The 14,082-nt window shown below is 35.9% G+C and overlaps 1 non-coding gene and 1 pseudogene across 1 annotated transcript; both read left to right on the forward strand.

Moving 5' to 3' along the window:
• Positions 1 to 8,253: 8,253 nt before the first annotated feature.
• Positions 8,254 to 8,326, forward strand: TRNAA-AGC (transfer RNA alanine (anticodon AGC)). Its single transcript has one exon. It is a non-coding gene; the product is annotated as a tRNA-Ala (tRNA).
• A 1,503-nt stretch (positions 8,327 to 9,829) lies between these two features.
• LOC150106437 (U4 spliceosomal RNA) lies at positions 9,830 to 9,948 on the forward strand (annotated as a pseudogene).
• Positions 9,949 to 14,082: the final 4,134 nt, after the last annotated feature.

Raw genomic sequence — 14,082 nt, forward strand, 5'->3', positions numbered from 1 at the left:
TTTGTTCCCATTTTCTATTGCACAATTTATTATGGGGAATGGGTTTGTTCCCATGCATTTTCTATTATTTTCTATTACACAATCTAAGTTCACTATGACGATGTGATGATGTACTTCCTCATTAAATACAAACCTTGACAATAATAAACTAATACGTTTACCTCTCCTAACCAAAAAAAAGTAGAGCAAACTCTTTGAATGAACGAATGAAAACATCATGAAAGTTAATAATTACAACTGTTAGTGAAAGCTATGCAAACACGATTCAGCAGTGACAATATGCCAAAATCAATTATGTTGGTAAAATAAGGGATAAGCAACCCATCAGAAATAATGAATTATGCGCATGCCTGGTTAATATCTGAACTGAAGTATGGATGGGCTACATTCAAGTGAGAACGGAATGGTTTATTCACTTTATTGCATAGAAGCAAAAGAGCTGGTAATTCAATATTATAAAAAAATAACAAAAAAATTTTTATTTTTATTACCCTGTTTTGATTAGCACTTAATTATGGATAAAATATACATAAAAACCACAATACACCATTTTGATGTTTGCATAAGGATAATCCTTTAATGATGTCATATTTTTTTCAGAGATAGGGAAAGAGAGAGATGTGTAAATAAATATGAATATAAATAAATGAAACGTTGGATGATAAAATAATAAATAAAATATATAAAATTATGTTTTTTTGGAGCAGGGTGACCACATCTAGTACTTTCTATAAATTTTTAGTGTTCTAGTACGTTCACCAACAGATCTAGTACTTTCTTCCTTCCGAATAATAATAATAATAACAACATGAGAGTTAGACATATGAGTTTAATATTTTTCTCTTCTCCCCCCTCCCCATATGTCACATTCAGTGACACAAACATGATTCTCTCTCTTTTTTTTTTTTTTTGTCACTGTTCGCTAACCTTCTCTTCCCCACCCCCGAACCCATACTCACACAATCCGACTGGCATTAGCTAATGAAAATATATTCTTTGCTATTCAAACACCTTTCGAGCGTCATAAGATCACTACAGCATTAAAACAAGTGGAAAAATTAAATATTTTAATGTCATTTGGACCCCATTGAAAAGATAAATTCAACGACAACGGGCAGTTTTTAGACATAGAAATGTATATCTATGGGGCGTTACGAAGAGGTTGATAGAGAATGGCAACTATTGAAGACTGTAGAAGCATTTGAAAGAAGGTTTTTTTGAAATGAAAAATGCTGTAGGAGAACAAATATTCCCTAATTTAACAACATCAGTTAAAGCTGTACTGTGCCTCCCTCATTCATCAGCAGCAACTGAAAGAATATTTTCAGCAGTGATAATAAATAAGAATAAAATAAGAAATCAACTACAAACTCCCTTGATGAATGGACTCCTTTTGACAAAAGAAAAATTGAAACTTTCATCAGCTACAGATTTTACTATTTCTGAAGAGTTAATTTAGCAAAATCTGCTAATAATAATGAATAAATATTTCCAGTGTTTTCTTGTGAATCGGTACCCCTGTATATGTATATATGTAAATAGCATATTAAATAACTGAAAATTTAATGATACATTATTTTAAACACTAAACAATATGCATTATATTATTTTAAACACTAAAAATTATATATTAAATTAATACACATATTAAGTGATAAAGTTACAACTGGGACTTCTGTTATGATGAATGACAACTGAAGCTCTTGGACTCATAGATGACTACAGTGAGATGAGTTTTGACTTTTTTTCTTTTCATTTTTGTCGTACATGTGTTAATTTAGAGGTTTTACATTAATAAGGTAGTGATATCGTAAAATGCCCAAATGAGTGAAACGAAAGCAAATAAAAATCTAGTACTTTTTTTTTTCGGATTTAGTATCTTTTTCTTGCATAAGTTGGTACGAAATATTTTTGCTGAGTGGTCACCCTGCATGGGAGGAGGAAGGTTGGCAACAATGTATAAAATTATGTTTCATGGGAGGAGGAAGGTTGGCTACAATGAAAGTCATGGGAAAGTTAATACGTGAAATAACGCAGACACTAAATACAGTTTCATAATTCAAGACAAATTTTATGTCACACTGGTATGTAGGTTGAGGGGGATCACAAAGACTTTTCGACTAGAGGTAACTGTATTGAGGGAAAAATAAATGTTACGTCATTTAAGGGTCATCCCTTAGCTAGAATTCTTTCTAATAATTCCTACCTCTTCATTTCTTTTAAGATGAACGGTAACTGCAAATTGTTAATAATAATTCTTATCTGACACTACAACTTGTTATCTTTTCCATAGTCTAATATACCACTATCAGCATTCAATTCTTGTTGTTAACACGAGCACTTCACTAACCAGACTGTTCTGTGTCCAAAGGCTAACAACATGCCACCTAGCGGCAGTTTCCAAAAGCTTACTCTGTGTTAAAATTCAAAATCACACATTACATGTTAGTGAATATTTCAGTTAAATTTCCTTCGCTTGAATTCAACTCACGAGCAACAGTAAGCTCTGCAGAGTTCCCGTAGGAACAAGAATAATAAATGAGTTAAACAGAAAACGTTCTCGCCTGGATGTGAAGAAGATAATATATAATACGCTTAAAAATGTTATAAACTTATAAGTTGATTTCGAGTTTTCTTTGCTGTTTGAAACAAGGGAAAAAATGAGTGATGTCATCATCGTGGTTTGCACATGCTTTCTTTGGTAATAGCAATGCTTATTTCAGAATATATCCTATAGTGACTCTAAGAATAACTTTTTTTTTTTTTTTTACAATAATGTGCATAAGAACTCCATTTTATGGTTTATCTTGACAAGGGGGAGAAAATGAAAGAATACAAATTTTTATTCATTTAAATTTGTTAGCATGCGCCTGGATTTGAAGGGAGGATGGCAGTTGTCTTAATAAACTTGACGTGAATCATTTGGTGTGCATCGTCTTAATAATAATAATAAAACTTAAGAAATAAGTGGTGTAAAATTGTGTAATAGTTGGAATTACGTAGTGATCAGTTGACACAGTATTTCCGAAGTGGAAGACATCTGATAACTTTATATTAATAATATTTATTTATTTTTCTTGACTTAGATGTAATTGCTTTAATACTCCACAATGCTGTCATGTTTTATTTTTAACATAAATATTAAAATAAATTATCTCTTTTACAGTTCGAATAAAAGTTCGTATGAGATTTAATTTCACATAACAGGGCTCATAATATGTTAGATTACAAAACAAAAAAAAGGGGGGGGGTTGGAGAGAAACGAAAAAAAAGGAAGATAGAAAGAGTGACTGTAAGAAACAGAAGTACTCAATAATCATCAGTGAAATGCGAAGCATTCACCGGGGTGCTACGAACAGTTCGTAGCATCTACTCGTAGCTACTATTCATGTCATGATGACGTCACTTACCAGAACTTCCTGGAAAGTGACGTCATTCAGTATTTGCACATCTGTAATAGACTGAGCACATTACGAAAATATTGGAATGACAAAAAACTCTTTCTGCATATGTTTCGGAAATGCAGTTTTCAGAGAGAAAGAAAAGACTGATATTACAGCGGTCATATGAGAGATGACCCTTGTTTGACTAGAGATTTCGACGAAGTATTCATTACTCCTAAATGGTCCGATCAGTGATTTAACAGTTGGAAGGGGAAGAGGCACAGATGGCGACTGTCAAAAGACATCAAATCACATCCAACTTGAAAAGTAGAATTATAATTCAAATCGAACACATGACGAAGCGATTTGTATAAAAGTAATTGCTTCTGTATCGGCTTCCTTCGCACATCCTCTGCGGAGAGATCCTGAAATGTGGGCGCTGAAGGATATGACTAGTTCTTCCCTTAATAAAAAAAAAGGGGGGGGGTGAGTCAAGGGCCGAACAGAGGATGGAGATGAAAGAGAGAAAAATCTCAACCGATCACCAAATTACTCAGAGTAACTTAAAGAGACGGGATCGTATCGTGCTCTCAAGCGGCGTTCGCGTGCACTCGCATGTGCCTGTTGAGATTTCCCGACTGTGAGAAGCGGAGCAGACACAGCGTACACTGATACGGTTTCTCGCCGCTGTGGATCCGATGATGCTTGGTGAGCGTGGAGCTGTCGGAGAACGCCTTTTTGCACATGCAGCAACGGTACGGCCTCTCTCCGGAGTGGGTGCGCATGTGAGTCGTCACGGAGGAACTCTGCGAGAAGCGACGGTCACACACGGGACAACGAAACGGTTTCTCTCCGCTGTGAGTTCGGATGTGAGCCGTCAGATTGGCCGCCTGAGAGAAGGATTTGCTGCACGTGCTGCAGCGGTACGGTCGCTCTCCGGAATGTGTGCGCATGTGCGTCTTCAGAGTGCTCGGCCTGGCGTACGTCTTGCCGCAGATTCGACACAGATTGACCTTGGCGATTGTTCCGCTTTGTGGAGAGACGTCTTGTCCCTGGCAGGGGAAACAGGACACGCGGGACGTCGGGACTGGACGAGGTTTGGTCTTCAGGGTCAACAACGGATCTGTCTGTTTGCAGGAGTGCAAAGTTGCCGCCATTGACTTCAAGTTCGGGGAGTACCCGAATTCCCTTTCCAGCGGAGGCAAAGTCACAGTTTCCGCAGGACGAAATTCTGCAGTGAAAGTGTACGTCCCACCTGGGTTGTAATTCGGCGATGGAGAATTGTAGGTCACTTGCACGGGTTGGCCGTAACCTTGGACAGGAAGTGTCGTGGTCGTGGCGTGATGATTGGGAGTGGGTGCCGAACCCGCCCACTGAACTTGAGGCTGGGAGACGGCAACAGTCGCTCCCCCAAACTGATCACTGAATGCTGGAAGTCCCATGGTCATATTCATGGACAGGTTCACGCTCATCGAGGTCGGAAAGAGAGTTCCGGCCGCTGCTGTATTTTGGGCATGAGGCTGAACGGTGTTGTTAAGACACTGAGAGCCCTGGTGGGTAGGAGGAGCGAGCTCACTGGCGTAATAGATCCCCGGTTGGCCTCCTGAGTTGCTGGTCACCGGCATTTGAGAGTAGGTAGAGTAAGCGACTGGAGCTCCACCGAGATTCGAAGTGGTTGCAACACCTTGAGCCGACTGCGGACAAATTCCTCCAGTAAAGCCCATCCCAACTCCCATACTTTGGTTGTAGTGGGGATAAGCAAGGGAACTGATGGGAGAAAGTTGGCCAGGCATCTGCTGAGCAGTAGGAGTGGTCTGAGCTGAGAGATGTGCAGATCCCGGATGTACCATGGCATGCTTTAAAGACAGAAGGACATCTGCTGTATCGTGGCACTTCTCCTTGAAGGGTGAGCATTCCCTATAGAAAAAAAAAAAGACAAATAAAATCGGGCTATTGATCTATACACTTCACTTGTTCACCTTATAATTTTATAACCTATCATGACCTTTAACCAATCAAACGGGAACTTCAAAAGTAAACAAGTATGTGTTAGTACGAAAATGCTCGTGAAATATCTAACCAAATGAACTTACCAAAGCTTGTAGAATTTCCTGGAGATTTCAAGCACACACAACTAGAAAATAAGTCAGTCCTACGTTATTATGAATCGCATGTGCAGGCCGAGATATACAGTCTGTTAAAGAGTATTATCTGGGTTAGCCCAATGAATGTTTATGGTAGTTTCCAGTACTTACTTGACAACAGAATTAAGCGAAGAGACACAAAATTACTAAGAACGAAAATAAAAGTGTCTGCAATTAGGTTGCAGACAACACAAGGAACTTGAGAAATTTTTGAGCCTTTGGTTCGCCCATTTTGGACTTCTGGTAGTGGATTTTAAGAAACGTACCTGTTCAGTGTGGTTTGGGGGACGTTTGCGTTTTGCAGGATCATTCTCATTGTAGTCTAATTCCCCTTCCTTGGCGGATTAGTGGGTTAGGGTGCATAGTAGCATTTGCAAAGAATTTTGTAGTCATTTAGCATAGGAAAGTTTTGATTTCGTAAACTGGATTCCGTGTAGTTTGTTAATATTTAAATCTGCCGCGTGAGCCATACGTGAGAATTGGCCTGATCTGCAGGATTGTTGAATCATAGATGCATTTCCCTACCAAGTTATTTTTAATCTTTTGTGAAAAAAGAAACAAAAGAAGAACAATCACCTTGTTAGCCAAGTCGATGACAAGTTATTGTCGTTTGGAATTAGCCAAAGCAACTAGGCTATGAAGTGTATATATCGAATGAAACCTTCGACTGAAAAATTGCACATAAGCCAAACACTAACAGTGTTTAGCACTTGTGTAAAGACATCGCGATAGCATTATATAGCCTTAGAATTCCGTGATAAGAATCGATCATACGCTTTACCGATTGTTAGTGGGATCTGAACCCATGAGCCACTGGTAGAAAACGGGAAGTGATCGATGGTTTTAAAATTGGCTCTTTGAAAACCGAACTTAGAGTACTTTCACTGTTCTCTACGTGAATATTTGTCATTAAATTTTTAATAAATTTATGTCCTAAAATCAAATTAAAAATCACAAAATTTCATCTGATTATAATATGAACATTAAAACCAAATTCATGAAACTGCATTGTATTGGCTTATGTAAGTTTTCTATGACTTTCAGATAAAGGTGTTCAGTTGTTACACACTAAGTGAGCTTTGCATTAGGAACACCCATCCCGATTTACATATTCAGCGCGATAACGAAATACCACGTGATATACAACGTCACGCGCAGCTACTATAAATGGGCACACCTATTTTCCGTACATAATCAGAAAACGTTTGCCAGTAATGGAGAAACGTGGCGATGGAAGCTAATTTGACCGCGGGCAGATAGTTGGGACCAGGAGGGCAGGTGCCAGTATCTCGGAAACAGCCCCATTTGTTGGTTGCTCCCGTACTATTGTATCAAGGGTGGACCAGGACTGGATTAACCATGAACAGACATCCAACGGAAGGGCTCACATTGGTCAGCTACGCGTGGTTGGTCCTAGAGGTGAACGTTGGACGACTGGTATCTCAGCAACGACGTGAAACAGTCACACACCAGCACAACAGCGGGGAAGTTCGATCCATTTCCACATGCACCATGCGCCCTGCCTTGCTTCGCCTGGGGTTCTACATCATTATGAATACCCAACAAAGGTACCTATGATGATGGTAAGGCATCGCAAATGGCCTTGCATGGGCCAAGGAATGTTGGCAATGGCCCGTTGATAGATGGAAGCAGTCGTCTGCAGTTATTCCGCTTCCTGCTGCGGATGGCCTAGTTCACATTTGGCGTAAACAGCATGAAGCCCTATTCCATGGTTGCACAGCTGAGGTTCAAAAGGCAGGTGGAGATGGTGTTATGGTCTGAGGAGCTTTTTGCTGGCTCGCCCTACGTCCGTTGGTTATCATCCCACAAACACTGAATGGGGTATGCTACAGGGACCAGTTAGCCGACCATCCCATCCATATCTGCAGGAGGTCTACCCGGACCAAGCACAGTGACATCGTTCAAGACAGGAAAACCACCTTGTCATCGGGATCGTACAACTACCGAGTGGTTGGAGGAACCCGACAACGAATTCCCCACGTTGCCTTGCCCCCCCCCCCAAACCTCCTGACTACAACCCAATTGAACACGTGTGGGATATGCTAGAAAGGGGTGTGAGAACTGCTGATCCTCTTCCACAGAATGAGCTTGAACTGACGGAGTTGCTGCAGCGTACATGGGTCGAGTTCGCATGGAGGATGTTCGACACCTTGTGGAATCTGTTCCTAGGCGTCTACGAGCCGTGATTGCACAGAGAGGTGGATGTTATTAAGTGGGTTTTCTAATGCAAAACTAACCTAGTGTATAAATACATAAATGATAAAAATAAGCAAAGATTGTGTGTGTGTGTGTGTGTGTGTGTGTGTGTGTGGTGTAGTATGCAAAATCAATCTATGGATGTCTGAGAATAGGTTTATAAAATGTCAAAAGCACTTACAATTTATGCAGTAATAGCTAAATTATGGCTAGAACTATAAAACATTTTGATAGGATTTTTGAGTTATTTTCATGCTGGTTGTTAATTTGGTGTAATAAATCTATGAAATAACGCCATTCATTGGCAGGGGTAGAAATCGTCTTCGTGAGTGTCTGTCTCACCGGTGTGATACAGTATGTCATCATGCCTCTATGAATAAGTTTTGAAAATTGAATTGATGTTGTCAGAAATTATAATTGAAACATATAATATCATTACTTGATAACGAATTTAAAACAATTGAAGTCAATTTAAAGAAAAGTGCAGTTTACTCCATTAATCATAGAAGGGGGGCGTAGCTCAGATGGTAGAGCGCTCGCTTAGCATGCGAGAGGTACCGGGATCGATGCCCGGCGCCTCCAAACCTGTTTTTTTTTTTTTTTCTTTCTTTGTTTGGTCCTAAAATTTTCAAATAAATAAAAAAAAAAAGTACCGCAGCGCTTATTACTTTTTAAATTTAAATAAATAAATTTAATAATTTTGCTTCCTGAAGGTAATCAGCATCAGTTTACGCTTAATAACTTCTTTTTTTTTTAGCTTAATGAAGAATAAAACCCTACACTGCTTTTAGTCATAATAATAAGAATTTGTGTGGCAGATTTGGTAAAATCGGAGATGTCGCAGTTTAAACATTCTTTACAAATATATTTTTTAAAAAAAGGGGAAAAAAAGTCAATTCGAAAAATGGCTCCAAAAATGTAACAGTTGGACAAAATAGAGATTAAACAAAAACTATGTGGTCCATTGAATCTTTATTCTTTTCATCACATACAAAAAAGTTTAAATTTCCATAAAAGCACAAATATTTTAATTTATTGTCATTTGTTACAGGAAACGTTTCAGACTACATTGATTCCTTCACTTATTCAACGCTGTACACATTAAACTAGTTTGCAGAAGCATTTCCGATCGGGTAAGTTTTTTTGTACTACCGCTATATCAGTTTATGCCTTCAGGAGGAAGGCGACTGCATAGATTAACGCTAAATCCTCAGTTTTAGAGGGGGGGGGGGGGGCTCCAAACTGAAAAGTCTAAAATGTAAAACATGAACTACCTTGTTTCCACTGAAATAGTCAAAGGCTAACTGATCTGATAATTATTATTACTACTGTATTGTGATTATTATAATTAGTATTGTAATTAATAATAATCTTATAATAATATTGTAAATAATAATAATAATAATAATAAAACAAATAAAGAAATAAATCCTTGTCTTAAAGTCAAATATGTTTGTGGTAAATGTTTTGTTCTTGAGAACTAAATCATCTTTGTTCCGATGCTGTAAAAAGCTTCATTCCCTTTGACTGGATTTAAAACTAATACCAATAATTATACTAATTTGAATTCAGCAATAAATAGCTATATAAAACTGTTGTTCTTAATGATAGTATTTTAATATCTTCTCTATGTAATTTCTTTATTCGATAAATTTTTTAAAGCAAATTTTAAATTTTTATTTTATATATATGATTAAATAGTAAACATGCGATAATTAAATGAATTTTTGATGTAATATGTCTCTTTATTTTATACACCAATAAGAAAATATAAACATAAATAAATAGCAATTTTAAGTTTGATTAGTATTAATTTTGAGCGATTCCACCCTGGAAGGGTAATGGATGGCAATGCTGTAGCCAATAAAGTTCTAACCGAGGCTCGGCCATTGCTGTTACCCTCCTGCCATGATCACAGCTTTAATAGCTCAATAACACCTTATCCCTACACTGTCCTCTACAGATAACGGGGAAGATGAAAAGCATTCTTGCTTCGCCCCTTTAAGCCAGTCCTTTTAAGGATTATTAATTTTTTGAGGTTGAGGTGAATCGACCGTGAGATGCGGTGATTAAAAAATAAAAAATGTAGAGGTGAATGTGCAATGCTGTAGCCAATGAAGTCCTAACTGAGGCTCGGCTATTGCTAATATGAGTACGCTCTCTTAAGGTTTTTGCCTTAAGGGAGCAATTTTAGTCTCCGGGGAAAGTGTTCTCCGGAGATTATATTATATCTATCTAAATTAACAGTGTAGAAGAGGTGGTATGTTTTGCAAAAATAAGAAAAAGGTTTAGTGGATGCCTTTAAGAGCTGGAAGTTTGACACATCAGAAAAGTAGATGGCTGCCAGTACAGTAGCACAGGTCTTTAGGCACACATTCAGTGCAAACCAAAATGCAGTACATAATGATACAGCATTTCTTATGCTAATCATATATTTTTTTTTCTGGGGGGGGGGGGGAAACTGAAATTTGAAGTAGACAGATTAATGTAATTAATTTCAAAATTTTCGTTTGTAACATATCTCAGGATAATATTAAAAAGATTTATTTTATATATATTGTATGCATATAACTGGTTCTTTGGCACATATGCATACACCGTATATGTCGGCGTATAAGACGAGGCCTAAATTTTAGGCTATTTTTAGGTTTTAAGCTTATGTCAGTTGTATAAGACGACCCCCCCCCACCATTTCTTCTTTCTTGTATTAATGCAACGTTAGGTATTGTTGTCATAACCGTTATTTATATATATATATATATATATATATATATATATACGCATATCTGTGATTTTTTTTTTTGCATAGATTTAGTATTTACGCTAATTACCTAATTAAAAGTGATTAGTCCCAATTTTTATTAATTACTAATTTTGCATTTTTTTAAATTTTAGGATTATTAAAATTGTTATCATTTAAAATCATGGAAGCAGCAACAAAAACAACTCGATTTAAAATAAGGGTAATTGAAATGGCAAAATGACAAAACAAACTAATAACTGTGCTGCTGCAAGAAAGTTTGACATAACCGAGAAGATGGTAAGAGAATAGAGGAAGAAAGATGATATTTTTAAAAAATTGCCAAAGAAAAAATGTGCGATAAGAACGGGGATCACCCGATGGCCGCAACTCGAAAATCACGTTGCAAAATGAGTATTCGAACAAAGGCGGAATGATTATCTTGTTACAAGAAATATGATTAGAGCATATGCACTAAAATAGTCAAGATTGAATCCGGATGAAAGTATAGAATTTCAAGCTACTTCAGGATGGTGTAATCGTTTTATGAACAGAAAAAATCTGGTAATACGACAAAAAACGAAAATTGCTCAAAAACTGCCAGCAGATCTTGACCACAAATTAACCACAAACTTACCAATTTCCATAAATTTATTATTCGGTTGAGACAAGAACATAAATTTCTATTTTCAAATATTGGAAATATGGATGAAACTCCTGTGAGCTTTGATATGACAAGCAATAAAACAGTGGAATCTAGAAGTAGTAAGAGTGTGCTAGTTCGAAGTACAGGTCATGAAAAAAAACAAGATTTACGGTTGTGTTTTCATGTTTGGCTGATGGAACTAAGTTAAGACCAATGATGATCTTCAAACGTAAAACTAAACCTAAGATAAAATTTCCTTCAGGTGTTTTTGTACATTTTCACGAAAAAGGATGGACGAAAATGGTGTGAAATGATGGATAAATAATGTGTAGAACACGAGACCAGGCGGTATAATGAAGAAACGCAGTTTATTAGTAGTATGGGATATGTTTCGTAGTCATTAAACTGAGAATACTAAAAGTCTTCTAGAAAAAAAAATACAAAAATTGCTGTTATACCAGGCGGTTTAACTTCTATACTGCAACCACTAGACGTCTGTTTGAACAAATCATTTAAAGATCACTTGCTAGAAGAGTGGAATAATTGGATGTTGGCTTGTGAAAAATCATTCACAAAAGGTGGATCTAGGCGCGCTGCATCACTTGATATGTTGTGCAATTTTTGGATCAAAGCATGGAATCAAGTAAAAGTAGACTAATTAGAAAATCATTTAAAAAGTGTATCTCTAATCTTATGGATGGTACGGAAGATGATCGGTTGTGGGAACTGACGACGAAAACGAAATCAATTCAGCGGATTAGAACTGGGATCCATATGGCGATCATTTAAACAATGAATCTGAACTATTTTCAACAGATGTAGAAAATTAACATGAAAATTGAGGTTAATAATTATTATTTGTTTTTTTAAGACTTGCATCTATTGTAATATTTTAAATAAATTTACGTAACAAAAAATTAATGTGATTTGTTTATAAACACTGCCTATTTTCTTATATAACTATGCATTGTAATTATTTAAATGTTCATCCAAGAAATTAAGCTTCCGTTTTTATACTCGCCATATTAGACGACTCATGGTTTCAAGGGATTTTCTGTAGTATTTGAGAGTCGTCTTATACCCCGACATATACGGTATATAAAATAACAATACCACTAAATTCATATATTTTTTCGATTAAACTTGGTAGAAGTAAAATAGATCAATTGGAGAAGCCGGACATCGATCCCGGTATCTCTCGCATGCTAAGCGAGCGCTTTACCATTTTGGCTACGCCCCTATTACATTCTCATTTTTATTGATTATACCGATTCATTTATATTTGTTTAGGTAGTTACCCTTTGTAATTGTATATCATAACTAGGGGAATCCGCCCCCCTCCCCCGATTTCCGGACCGGTAGGCCGGTTCTCCTTGAATTCTGATGACTCGAATTTTGAAGACTCGACACTCAGGGTAGTCTCTGAGTTTCAAAACGTTTCAAATAACTTGACAAAAAACGTGACACAAAAAAAGTTACAAAAATCGCTTATCATTTTATATTATAGAGTAGATTTATGATTTTTTTACCTTACTTTTTTTTTGATCATTTAGAAGTAATATAATTTCTCATTCAAAGGTAAGATTCGGACATCAAAAAAATTCTCAGAGTGAAAATAATCTTTATAGAAGATAATAACAACTTGGAACTTAATAAAATATTAATATTCATTTCAAGGACATATATTTGTGTATATCCTATATTCTAATGTCAACTCTCTAGTGCGAAGTTATTTGCAATATAATTTCGACAGATTTTTGACCCTGTATGCACCTTCCAATGGTCCTAATTTAAAAAAAATAAATAAATAAATAAAAAAAATTGGAATGCTTCTACAAAGATTAATGGTATTGCAGTTACAAAATTTAAAAAAGAAAAAAAAATAGTTTGCTTGCGCATTTTGTCAAATACACGATAAAGGAAACTTATTATACCTATTTGTCATTAAGTATTTAAAACAACTTACTATTTTTATAGAAAAGAATGACTATTAAATTCGTTTCCATTCATTTATAGAGTCAAATCTTTCTTTAATGTAAGTAAAAGTTGACTGGTGTGTTTATTTTGTACACCAACATCTAAATTATATAAATGAAATATAAAATGCACATAACTTATTCTTATTATTGCTCTATTATTGTACTAGGTGGTATTAGTGTCGTGACTCAAATACACGATAAAGGAAAATTATTATACCTATTTGTTATTAAGTATTTAAAATTATTTTATTGCACTATTATTGTACTAGGTGGTATTAGTGTCGTGACTCAAATACACGATAAAGGAAAATTATTATACCTATTTGTTATTAAGTATTTAAAATTATTTTATTGCACTATTATTGTACTAGGTGGTATTAGTGTCGTGACTCAAATACACGATAAAGGAAAATTATTATACCTATTTGTTATTAAGTATTTAAAATTATTTTATTGCACTATTATTGTACTAGGTGGTATTAGTGTCGTGACTCAAATACACGATAAAGGAAAATTATTATACCTATTTGTTATTAAGTATTTAAAATTATTTTATTGCACTATTATTGTACTAGGTGGTATTAGTGTCGTGACTCAAATACACGATAAAGGAAAATTATTATACCTATTTGTTATTAAGTATTTAAAACAACTTACTATTTTTATAGAAAAGAATTACTATTAAATTCGATTCCATTCATTTATAGAGTCAAATCTTTCTTTAATGTAAGTAAAAGTTGACTGGTGTGTTTATTTCGTACACCAACATCTAAATTATATAAATGAAATATAAAATGCACATAACTTATTCTTATTATTGCACTAGGGAGGGGGAATAAACACCTGATTCCCGGAAAAGTCCTTTTTAGGACTTCCAGGGTGACAAATGGCAATGCTATAGCCAATGAAGTTTTAACTGAGGCTCGGCTATTGCCGTTACCCAGCCATGACTAGAGCTTTTTAGCTCAATAAC

Source organism: Typopeltis vanoorti, chromosome 5 (assembly GCF_054136105.1).
Source record: "Typopeltis vanoorti isolate ZY-2024b chromosome 5, IOZ_Tvanoo_1.0, whole genome shotgun sequence".
Taxonomy (NCBI): domain Eukaryota; kingdom Metazoa; phylum Arthropoda; class Arachnida; order Uropygi; family Thelyphonidae; genus Typopeltis; species Typopeltis vanoorti.